We start from the raw sequence: 13,381 nt of genomic DNA, 5'->3' as shown, positions 1-13,381 counted from the left end.
CTGATTGGTTATAGTAATTGAAAGATCGAGGATGTCGCCTAGAGGGGGGAGGCGGTGAATAGGCGCTTTAAAATAATTACGGTTTAGGCTTGAACAAATGCGGAATAAACCTAGAGGTTAATTTGTCAAGCACAAAACCTAAAACAACTAGGCTCACCTATGTGCACCAACAACTTATGCTAAGCAAGATATGCAACTATGTGATAGCAAGATATATGACAAAGAACAATATGGCTATCACAAAGTAAAGTGCATAAGTAAAGGGCTCGGGTAAGAGATAACTGAGGCACGCGGAGACGATGATGTATCCCGAAGTTCACACCCTTGCAGATGCTAATCTCCGTTTGGAGCGGTGTGGAGGCACAATGCTCCCCAAGAAGCCACTAGGGCCACCGTAATCTCCTCACGCCCTCGCACAATACAAGATGCCGTGATTCCACTAAGGGACCCTTGAGGGCGGTCACCGAACCCGTACAAATGGTGACCCTTGGGGGAGGTCACCGAACCCGTACACTTTGGCAACCCTTGGGGGCGGTCACCGGTACCCGTCAAATTGCTCGGGGCGATCTCCACAACCTAATTGGAGACCCCGACGCTTGCCCGGAGCTTTACACCACAATAATTGAGCTCCGAACAACACCAACCGTCTAGGGCGCCAAGGCACCCAAGAGGAACAAGCTCTAGGGTGTCCAAACACCCAAGAGTAACAAGCTCAAGGGTACCAAGCACCCAAGAGTAATAAGCTTCTCAACTTGTAACTTCCACGTATCACGTGGAGAAGTCAAACCGATGCACCAAATGCAAAGGCAAGGGCACACGGAGTGCCCAAGTACTTCTCTCTCAAATCCCACCGAAGCAACTAATGCTAGGGAGGAAAATGAGAGGAAGAACAAGAAGGAGAACACCAAGAACTCCAAGATCTAGATCCAATGGGTTCCCCTCACATAGAGGAGAAAGTGATTGGTGGAAATGTGGATTTAGATCTCCTTTATCTTTTCCCTCAAAAACCAGCAAGAATCCATGGAGGGATTGGGAGTTAGCAAGCTCGAAGAAGGTCAACAATGGGGGAAGAACACGAGCTCAAAGGATAAGGTTCATTGGGGAAGAAGACCCCCTTCTATAGGAGGGGAAAAATCCAACCGTTATGTGCTCAGCCCGCACACGAGCGGTACTACCGCTCCACTAGTGGTACTACCGCTCGGGCGGAAGAAGCAGGGAAAAGGAGCAACAAAACATGAACCTTGGGGCGGTAGTACTGCTTACAAGCGGTACTACCGCTCACCCCAACAGTAGTACCGCTGGAGGAGCAGAGCACTTGACAAAAGGAGGCAGGACAGAGCAGAGCACGGTGGTAGTAGTGCAGTAGCGGTACTACCGCCCGACGGAGCGGTACTACCGCTTATAGGCAGTACTACCTCTTATAGGCGGTACTACCGCCCATTCTAGGGGGCACTACCGCTTATAGGCGGAACTGCCATGCCTTACTGCCGCACGACTACCGACATGAAAAGAGCAGACCCAAAAACGAGGCAGTAGTAGAGCGGCACTGGAGCGGTACTACCGCTTGACGCTACAAGCAGTACTACCGCTTGACGCTACAAGCGGTACTACCGCAGGGAGAAAAATAGAACTGTCATAACTTCTTCATATGAGCTCCGAATTGAGCAAACTCATGCTTGTTGGATACAAGACAACGAGTAGCATCAAAACAGCGGTTATAGTAAGAAGAGGCCGAGGAGGTATGCCAACAAAAAGAGGAGAGAAACCTCCAACAGAGAAGAACCGGCAGAATCTCCAACATTGAAAACATCATAGAAGATGCATGTGAACTCCGTTTTCGATGAACCCGAGCTTGTCATCAAGATGACCATAAGATCCAAAACTCACAAAGAGAACCAAACAAGAACCAAGAAAGATGATGCAAGGATGCAATGGTTTGAGCTCTCTATGAATGATACGATCAAGTTACTCATCGAGAGCCCCCCTTGATAGTACAACAATCGATCCTAAAACCCGGTCTCCCACCTACCATCATGAGACTGGTAAAATAGAAAACCTATCAAGGGCAAACCTTTGCCTTGCACATGGTCCACTTGAGCTAGATGATGACGATCTTGACTCCCTCAAGTTGGACAACCTTTCTTGATTGCGTTGGCTCGATGAAGACTAGTTGATTGCTCCCCCATAATCCACTATGGGTGAGCCACTCTTTCGCACATCTTCACAAGTCCATTGTCACCACAATGGATGGCAAGCTTTAAGCATTTGATCTCTTCGTGATGCTTCACTTGAACTTGCACACCACAACCTAACCCCACAAAGAACTCTCACGAAGATCATGGGTTAGTACACAAAGCGTAATTGACAATGCTTACCATACCATGGGATCGCTTGATCCCTCTCGGTACATCTTCTATGCTTTGTGTGTTGATCAACTTGATTCACTCTTTGACTTAGTCTTGATCAACCTCTCACATGACCAATCTTTAGGTAATTCCTTGAATGGCACCTTGTTCATCACAAACTCTCCGTGAAACCAACAAATGGACTCCAAGAAAAGCCTATGGACAAATCCTTCAAATATAACTCAAGGCAACCATTAGTCCATAGAGATTGTCATCAATTACCAAAACCAAACATGGGGGCACCGCATGTTCTTTCAGTAATGATGGATATCTTTCTGATCCCCATAATGCCAGGTCAAAAACAGGGTTTGTATTTTTACATGGTGGAACTACTATTTCATGGAATTCAATTAAACAGACATTAGTAGCAACTTCCACCAACCACTCTAAAATAATTGCATTATTTGAAGCCTCACGAGAATGTGTATGGCTTCGTAGGGTGATAAACCATATTCAAACATCATGCGGTATCGGTTCATTAGAATCACCAACCATTATATATGAAGATAATGCTGCATGTGCTGCTCAAGTGCATATGGGATATATTAAAAGTAATATCACAAAACTTATCTCTCCGAAACTATTTTTTCCTCACGAATTACAAAAAGATGGAGAGATTGATATTTTGCAAATAAAATATTGTGACAATCTTGCAGATTTGTTCACAAAGTCTTTACCAGCAGCAACATTTCAAAATTGCATTCATGGCATTGGTATGACACGACTATGAAATTTGCAAAGTTCAGGGGGAGGAAACTACTAGAACTAAAACTTATTTATTATTATCTCTGATAATAAATAAATTGTACTCTTTCCTTATGAGTTTTCCAACGGATTTCTCATAAAGATTTGAATGAGATAATTGGTTACACTAACAATATATATATCAAATTCCCATCATTTTTTATATTTTCACAGGCTTGTTGCAAAACATAGACAATACAAGATCAAAGATTCTCGAAGCTCCAAGATCAAGCCAATCAAGAAAATGCAAAATATTTCAGCACTCAAGACAATGAAAATTACAAACAGCGTTGTCCAAGGGGGAGTGTTAGGAATAAATTAGTATTAGTTTAGGCTAATTAGGCAGTCAATTATTCCTTAGAATATTCTGCATGGCAGTTAAGATACTGCGTTGGCCAGACGCTGTTCCTAGCGAACCGTCGCCGCGTCTTTCCGTTGGAGCTAGTACAACTATGCTAGATCAATAAGACCAAGGGCGCCTCCGGTTGGATTCTCCAAGATCCATGTGGATGCCGACGGCTCGAGGTATGGCAGAGGAGGATCAGCAATGGCGGTTTGCCGAGATGAGAATGGCAATTATCTGGGTAGCTCTTCTCTAGTAATCACAGGAGTTTGTGATGCGGCAACGTTGGAAGCAATTGGCATATAGGGAGGGGCTCTCCTTGGCTGAGGACCTTCTTCTAAAAACAATCCATCGTTGCATGTGACTCGAAACAGGTGGCCAATGATATCAACAGGGGCTGGCTCTACCATCAAGGAGATCAGACTCAGGGCTCTTAGTTCTAATTGTAAATTTTTATTTTAAGGTTGCGATGCTAATGTCGAAGCTCATAGTCTAGCTAGATTTTCGTTTTTTCTAGAACAGGGGCGCACTTGTGGCTGGTCCATGCCCACGATCCAAATCGTATCCCACATTCCATGGAGTTTGAGCAATAAAACCGGACCTTTCTCCAAAAAAAGAGAGATAATTTTTGTTTCACCTAAAAAGTACTAACTTTTTTTTGGGTGATGCACGTGGCTACTAGCTTAGCCGTGTAGCTTTCCGAGCCTGACCCATGGAACAAAGGGAAAAAAATTGCTTGCAGCAGAAAGCAAGGCAGGCCCGAAGGAAAAAAGAAGAAGAAGATGCACTCAAAGTTCAATCGTGTGCACGCAGGAGCGAGTGAGATACGCACGAAGGACATGTACGTGTCGCCTGCTTTGTAGCCGGGTGATGCATCTGTGACATTGCAAGGAAGTGCAAGGAAGCATGCATGCACCTACAGCTCCGCTCCCGTGGTAGTACGTACGTGGCTGCTTCTGCATCGGTGCTCTCTTTGTTTTCTGGTTTGTTTTACATTTTGACCGCGCCAGCCATACATACGTACGTGCATGCACGCGAGATTGTTTTGCAGTCGAAGCTACGCATAGCTACGTGTCGCGAGCTGCGCAGCAGGAGCACGGTAAAAATATGCCGTACGATAGTCGTCCAAGCAAGCAAGCATACATGCATGCACCTACAGCTCAGCTCTAGTCGTTACGTGGCTGACTGGCTGTACCACCGACGCTCTTTGTTTTCTCGGTTTAGTAACATTTGACCGGCCTCCTCATCAGATGTCTTCTTGTGGGCATCTCTAATAACAAATCATACCTACCGTCTGAATTCATACAAAATGTTGCTTTGCATATTTTTTATACGGCTACTATGCTTTACACGTCCAATTCAGGTACTGCACCCCAGTCTGCATCTGCTCATGACCTCAACTTCTCTCTGTTTTTCTTTCCTATTCTGTTGTGCGGATAAGTTCTCGACTAATTAGGGCAACGCTTTGACCTGATAGTGAAGAGCTAGCATGGAGGAAAATAAAGCAACTTTTTATATGAATACACTACTATGATGGCCGCCCGCGGAGGAGAGTTCTCTGGTCCTTGTATCATATGATTCCGATATAATATACTCCCTTCGTTCCATAATATAAGAACGTTTTTGACACTAGTGTAGTATTAAAAACGTTCTTATATTTTGGGACAGAGGGACTAACTTACTAAGAAATCATATGTGTAAGTTTTAAAAATAGTAAAATCATAAATGTAAAAGATATGTATACACATAAACATGTGATGATTAGCAAGCTACAAAATTGCAAATTAAGTTAATTTGCATCAAGCTACCATAGCATTTAAGGTGACAAGATTTTATAAAGTCCAACTTACATAAAGTGAAATATCACAAAGGGTCGTATCATTTTACCAAAACTCACCCCGATGAATTCCCATCCGTCCTCTACACGCATACATGTATGATATTTTTTTACAACTTTAGGAAAAAAATATCAAATATGATTCCAGGATGGTTCAGGTGATACAAAATCGTAGTCATAATTATGTCACATGAACCACATAGTAAAGAAGACCTATCGATTAAAGTATTGTCCTAACGAATGAAAAGACATCTTCATTTTGGAAACGGAAGGTATGGAAAGCCTAGCACAAATCAGCAGAGCTTAAGAGAGACAAGGCAGATAAGCAAACATGTGGGGATTGTACCGATGACACGTGCACTAATTAGCCTTGCCACATCATATCTGAAGATTCTGTTCACGTTAGTATAGGCGGACGTCAACGGACAAATATGATAAGGGAATGTCATCGACCCATCTTCATGATATATACTAGACTATCCAGAGCCCAATAAGTTGCTTCTGGACAACACTTTCTTCAAATTTGATTTTAAAAAGTTGCCCTCGACATATATTGCTGCAGTATATCCAAAAAAGAATACATTGTTTCATTAGCCCTCTATCATGACTTGTATACATAGCCATATATAGATGATGCCAGTGCCTGAGTGCCGTCTTTTTCTTCCTGTTATTTTTCAAGTGAGGCTAGGATTGTCAATTGTGTAGTACTGGTAGTATATCAACGCATACACCAGCTGTATGTATTACTTGGTCCACCTATAGTATTTCTGCCGGAGAAGTTAGGCACTGGGGAAAATACAAAAAGAAATGCATGATGCAGGCAGGGTCCACTGATACTCCTGCAGAGCCAATGATCAGCAGGACATCCTTGGACGATTATTCCCAATGATATATAGTGCCACATACTAGCTGTTCATTGGATTGGATATATCACAAATGATACGTGTCTCCAGTTAATGACTGTGCTACGTTTTGCAAATGATTTTATATTATGGGGCGGAGGAAGTACAACTGTAGTATACACATTCGAATGCACACCACGAGGCTACATATATGCATGTTTGTTAGTACAATCTACTAAACATCTACTCTAGTACACTGCTATCGTATCATCTGTCCCATATCCCAAATCGATTAATCATTTCACAATCATGTACCGTAGTACACACACTAGTAGAAAAACACCTAATAGTCCCGGTTCATAAGGGCCTTTAGTCCCGGTTCATGAACCGGGACTAATGGGCCGTTACTAATACCTCCACCCATTAGTCCCGGTTCAAACCAGAACCGGGACCAATGTGCCTCCACGTGACCCTGTGCGCCGAGCCCAGTGAGGGGGCCTTTGGTCCCGGTTGGTGGCTCCAACCGGGACCAAAAGGCATCCACGCGTCAGCATTCCAGTGGCTGGGATTTTTATTTTATTTTTTTTGAAAGGAGGGGAGGTTGGGGGTTTTGGGGGGTTAATTTAGGTGTTTCATATATTGTGTTAGCTAGCTAATTAATAGAGAGAAGTGTCCTCTCTTATGTCCGTGCTTGGTCGACGCTACGTACTATATATACATAAGTGATCGAGAGAACCATTCAGTATAGAATTTCGTCATGCATACGGAGAGAAGTGATCGATCGACCTCTCCTTCTCCGAGAGATTGGTCGAACAACAAGTTTTCGTATCATGTATCCGACGCTACTGGCTACATACATGTACAATATGTATAAGATCTCTTAATTACAAACCCCTAGCATTTGAAATCAATTTCCACATGGTATTCTCCGGCTTTACTGATGACGTGGTCAAGAAAGAATCCCGTCAATTCCTCTTGAATTGCTTTCATGCGATCTGGTTCTAGGAGTTCATTCCGCATCTGCCACGTCTAATTTGAAGAAGGAGGTTAATTAATACATATATATGAATGAAACTCAACAGAAATGATGGTGTAATAAAATGAAATTTTGAATATTATTGCTTACGCACTTCATATTGTCTTCTAGAGTAGCCCCGCTTGTTTTTCAAAGTCGCGGTGTGGATGAACTCGCACACGTAGTATCCACAGAAATCATTCCCTTCCTCCTGCCACAAGCATTTTACGAGAAATAGAGGTCAATCAAACTGATAATGAAGCATTATAAATGGCATTGATGAAAGTATAGCTATAGAATCAATGGGAGATGCGCGCAACTAGCTAGCCAGTAGTACTTACTTTCGGGTATTTATATGTCAGCTCCTTCGGCAGTCCCGGAGCTTCTGCGGTGAACTGTTTCCAAACCCCGCAAGACAAAGAAAATAATTATTATTACTCGAGATATCAGAAAATGAACAAAAAATTGCCGATATGGTGCGATAATGATCGATTGAACTTACTTGCTGAGCATTTCAGTGATGTCCACATAGGATTTGGGATCTTTCCGTCTCGAGTCTAAGACGGTTACTAGTCCACGCTCAAGCTTAATCTCCAGAAGAATATAGTGGTACCTGCGCACGCATGCATAACTCATCAATTACATTACTATAAGCTCGCTTGAGTAATAAGGGAAACCGAATATGCACACGACAGTAACACTCACGGGCCGTTGTAAGGAAAGAGTATGGTATCTTTGTTTTGATTTTTTATCAACGATTGTAGCAAGTTGTCCTCGGCCTCTTTGACATTCTTTTCAACCAGAAATACATCTATGATATTTATGTTAATGAACCCAATATCATAAATTTCTTGTTTTTTGAACTCGACGATCTTCAATCTGCATAATATATTGAGGATAATTAATTATAAATACATGCAATGAAAGAGCCGAGCTATATATAGAGACTTAATGACAGAAATAGTACTTACAGGCAGTAGCAAAAGACCATTAATTTATCGAGGGCCTTTTGATTGAAGAACTCGAAGAACTCCTCAAATGGAACAGTCAACAGATCATTTGCAACGAGATCGTGCTCCTCTTTAATATGCAGATACAAAGCATTTTTACCCTCGGACTCTCTGTAGGTTTTCATGTACCAATTATGGAATCTTCGCATCATTGTTGTCAGAGATTTTTCATCTTTGACGAGAGGCTTCCCGTACTCGTATCTGTGTCCGTCCACCTCCAAGAAATCAGGAAGTGCATCGTCAGGCAGGTAATCGTCAAGATTGCCATAACCGGCCACCGTCCCCGGAGCATTAGACACATTGAGCGGGGGGCACGATTGCTGTGCTTGTTCGCCAAGCTGGGCAATTTTTTCCCCTTTGCTCGTTCTTTTGACCTTTTAGCACTGACAGTAGTTCCCGACCGCTGGGCTTGGAGATATGTCTGTTCAGTAATACGCTCATAGTTGGTTCTTGGCGGAGACTTTGGTGGTTTCCTCAGGGCATCGATAGTGCGCTTTGCTTTCACCGGATCTACCTTCTCCTCCGGAGGTGGATGTCTCTTTGCTTTCACCCCTTCAAAGAACTCTTTCACGTGGGTCCGCACAATCGTATCGTTTTCCTCCGCGGACCTCTCGTACGGTAACTTCTCTAGAGGCTTGAGAGATGATGGACCGCATTTGTATTGCCTCCCGCCTCTGGTTGTGCTGCTAGACGCCGGAGCAGACGGAGCGGCTGCGGCGCCTGTCTTCTTTCGTGCTTGCTTACGAGGCGGAGGAGAAGGAGTACGACGCGCCGGAGCAGCCGGGGCGGCGGCGGGTCTCTTCCGCCCTTGCTGGCGAGGCGGAGAAGGAGGATGCTGCTGGCTGCTCGGGAGCGCCAGCGCAGGCGGAGAAGGAGGCGGAGTGCCGCCATGCGTCGGAGAAGGAGGCGGAGTGCCGCCACGCGTGCCCTGATCATCACTCGCCGGAGGAGGAGGCGGTGGAGGAGGCGGAGTGCCCTGACTCGCCGGAGCAGGAGGAGGAGGCGGAGGTGTCCAGTTCAGAAGGTTGATGAGCTCCTTCTTCCATAGGCATGGAGTCTTCAGAGCAGAACCCAGCCTAGTCTCCCCTTCACCGGTAGGGTGGTCAAGCACGAGGTCCTCAAATCCCTCCGTTATTTCATCCACCATCACCTTAGCATATCCTTTTGGAATCGACTGGCAGTGATAAGTTGTGCCGGGTCCACTAGGATAAACTTGGCCAACAGCCGCCTTGACCTTCAAAGTCATCCATCGCGCCATCATGTGGCAATTTTGAGACTCCGTGATACCATCCACGGAATAGCTGGCAGGAGCCGTCAAGACATGCTCCGGCTGAAGCAGCTCGGTGGAAGCCACGCTGCTTCTCCGCTGAGATGGCGGGGTAGCTTCGGGGGAAGCTTCGGCAGGTCGTTTTCTGCGATCTGCTGCTTCTCGTTCCTCTTCTCGATCCTCTAACCCCATTACCCTTTCGTGCAGTGCCTGCAGTTGGTCCTGCTCCAGTTTCTTCCTCCTCTCGTGGGTTTTGTAACCCCCTACGTCCGGAAAACCAACCTTCCACGGAATGGAGCCTGGCGTGCCTCGTGTCCGTCCAGGGTGCTCAGGATTCCCAAGGGCCATTGTGAGCTCGTCCTTCTCCCTGTTTGGAAGGAACGTCCCTCGATGCGCTGCATCGATATGGTGTCGAAGGTTCTTGACTAGTATTTCCAGTTGCTCGTCCGTCCACTGGCAAAACCCTGTTACATGGTCCAAGGTTCCGCCAGACCCGAAGAACCAAGTCCGACAACGGTCTGGCCATCTCATTGTCTCTGGTTCGATCCCTTTTTCAAGCAGATCAATCTCAGCCTTGGACCACTTAGGCCGGGCTTGCAGGTAGCCACCTGACCCTGTGCGATGGTGAAGCGTCTTCTTCGCAGCATTTTTCTTGTTTGTCTCCGACATCTTCTTACTCTTTTCCGATGTCTTGTGGGCCACAAATGCGGGCCAGTGATCTTTGATCTTCTCATATTTGCCGATGAATTCTGGTGTCTTTTTATTTTTGACAAACTGGTTCAGCTCTTTCCTCCATCTCCTCATTAGGGTTGCCATCTTCTTAAGAGCACAAGACTTGATTAATTCCTCTTTAACTGGCTTCTCCGAATCCTCCTCTGGCGGTAGGGTGAAATTTGCCTTCAGCTGAGTCCAAAGATCTTCTTTCTGCATATCATTGACATAAGACACCTCAAGGTCTTCCTCCTTAGGCTTATACCATTGTTGGATGCTGATCGGGATCTTGTCCCTAACAAGAACCCCGCACTGAGAAGAAAATGCCTTCCTTGTCCGGATGGGTTCAATCGGTTCGCCGTCGGGCGCGATTTCTATGATCTCAAACTTTTCATCCGAGCTCAACTTTTTCTTCGGGCCTCGTCTCCTTACCGAAGTTGTGCTCGATCCGGAGGGCTAGAAATTATAAGGAAGAAATACGAGAGTAATTAATATGTGTACATATACCAAAACAATGGAAGCATCAATTAACTAGTCAGCACGGGCTTAACTAATATATATATACCTGGTCGGGATCGGTTCGGTCACCGGAGCAGTCAGCACGGTCTCCTTCTTGTTCCTCCATTGTGTCATCGGAGCCATCATGAACATAGTCCTGTTCTTGTACCAGCATTAATGGGCCGAAGCCATCATGAACATAGCCCTCTTCTTCACCCCGTTCTTCCAGCTGACCAACGGAGTCGAGGAGAAATGACGCAACTTCATCCCTTCCATTTGCAATTATGTCCCTCAATATCGCTTCTGTTTCTTCGTCTCGGCAGTGCTCCATAGTTTCTGCAAATATTTACAACATGTTTATATATGGTACAGATGGCAAACGTAGAACTAGCCAGCTAATCACAATAAAGAATCATGTTAGTGGCCTCGACGCTGCTTCTCTAGGGTTTGGGGTCGCCTCGACACAACAATGCTTCGAGAGAGTTAATTTGTCGGGTAGGGGCGCGGCAGGAGGGGGTAGGAGACCAACATCGTTTTCTCTCTAGGGTTTGGGTGTCCTTGAGAGTTTTGGTCGAGCGAGAGGGCCGAGGGGGGGGGGTATTTATATCGACCGCCCCTCATGTCGAAGTTATCTCGAGGGGGTTATATCGACAACGACGAGAAAGGAAAATAATTAAGGAAAAGGAAGAAAAGAGGAAGAAGGAAGAGGGAAGAAGAAGAAAAAAAAAGAGGAGAAGAAGAAAGGAATAGAGGAGAAGAAGAAAAAATAGAATTTTTTTTCTATTTTTTCTTCTTCTCCTCTATTTCTTTCTTCTTCTCCTCTTCTTTTTCTTCTTTTTTCCTCTTCTTATTTATTTCTCCTCTTCTTCCTCTCCTCTTCTTCATCTTCTTATTTTCCTTTTTCCTCTCATTCTTTTTCTTGTTCTTTCTTCCTTCTTCCTCTTTTCTTCCTTCGACCCTCTCGATCCCTCGACCCTAGAAACCTCGAACCCTCGACCCTGAAACCCTCGACCCTTGACCCCTTAACGACCCTTGACCCTCTACCCTAGTTCCCGACCCTCGACCCCTCGGCGATCCTCGACACCCTCGTTCCCGATAAAAATTAAGAAGAAGAAGAAAAAAAAGAGGAGAAAAAAAGGAGAAGAAGCTCCTCTATTCCTTCTTCTTCTCCTCTTTTTTTCTTATTCTTTCTCTTCTTCCTCTCCTCGTCTTCTCCTTCTTCTTCTCCTTCTTTCTCTACTTATTTTCCTTTTCCTTATTTTACTTTTTCCTCTCCATTAACATAAAATGCACTATCCTAAAATACAACAAACATAAAATGCACTAAATTGATCAACTAACCTAAAATCAGTGATAAAATGCACTAACCTAAAATCGATATCTACTAACAACTTAAAAAATAATACATATATGAAAAAATGCATATATGAAAAAAAACATCATCATATCATCAACAGAAAAAATGCATATATCCTAAAGTTTTTCTAAAATCTAACTTTTTCATATATGAACATATATACACAGAGAACATATACATATATACACAGAGAACATATACATAAAAATGCACAAAAAAATAAGTGGAAAGGGCGCCGGCGGCCGGACCGAAGGCGGCGGCGTGTGGTCGAGGCAACGGCGACGGGGTTGGGGAAGGGGCGGCGCGCGCGGCGACGGCGACGGGGTCGGGGAACGGGAGGCACGCACGGCGACGGCGACGGCGACGGGGTCGGGGCTGGGACGGCGCGCGCAGCGACGGCGACGGGGTCGGGGCCGGCAGGGGCGGCGGGCGCGGCGACGGTGTCGAGGCAGTGGCTCAGCGGCGGCGACGGCGAGGTGGACCAGCCTGACGGCGTCGGGCAGGGCTCGGCGGCGACGGTGACGAGGAGCAGAAGGCGTCGGGGCGAGAAGAAACAGATGGATTTTGGCGAAAACTGCTAAGTGATGTATATGTACGAAGGGCATTGGTCCCGGTTCGTGACTCCAACCGGGACTAATGCGGTGCCACCAACCGGGACCAAAGGCCTCTTTTTCGGCAGCCCAAAGGCGGCGGCCTTTGGTCCCGGTTGGTGGCACCAACCGGGACTAATGCCTCCCCCTTTAGTCCCGGTTGGTGCCACCAACCGGGACCAAAGGCCTTTGTGCTGCCCGTCTCGGGGCCAAAGTTTAGTCCTACCTCGCTAGTCGAGAGGGGCGCGCAGTGGTTTATAAGCCCCACTGCCGCACCCCTCTCGAGCTCCTCTCCACCGCAGGCTTTCGGGCCTACTTGCTATTACTTTGCCTGATGGGCCTTCTGGGCCTACTGCGGGCCTGAATCCTGGCTCATAGTAGGTTTTCTAGTCGTATTCAGGTCGTGGGGGCCCAGTAGGAGACATTTGTTTTTGTTTTTTTGTTTTCTTTACTTATTGTTGCTATGTTTATTTATTTTTTCAGTTTTTTCTTTTGTTTTCTGCATTATTTATTTTCTTTTGTTTTTTGCTTTATTTTTTAATTGTTTTTGCTTTTAGTTTTAGGAAAAGTGTAAACTTTCTGTTAGTGACATTAGTTTTCAAATTTGAAAACACTTTTTTTATTTTCTTTCTTGCTTTATTTATTTTATTTTGTTTCTACTTACAACAAAATACTTATTGTTGTTTTTTTCTTTTGTTTTCTGCATTATTTATTTTCTTTTGTTTTTTGCTTTATTTTTTAATTGTTTTTGCTTTTAGTTTT

The sequence above is a fragment of the Triticum dicoccoides genome, chromosome 6B, assembly GCF_002162155.2.
Source record: "Triticum dicoccoides isolate Atlit2015 ecotype Zavitan chromosome 6B, WEW_v2.0, whole genome shotgun sequence".
NCBI classification, from domain to species: Eukaryota; Viridiplantae; Streptophyta; class Magnoliopsida; order Poales; family Poaceae; genus Triticum; species Triticum dicoccoides.
The sequence above is the reverse complement of the archived record's forward strand: the minus strand, read 5'-3'. Positions refer to the sequence as shown.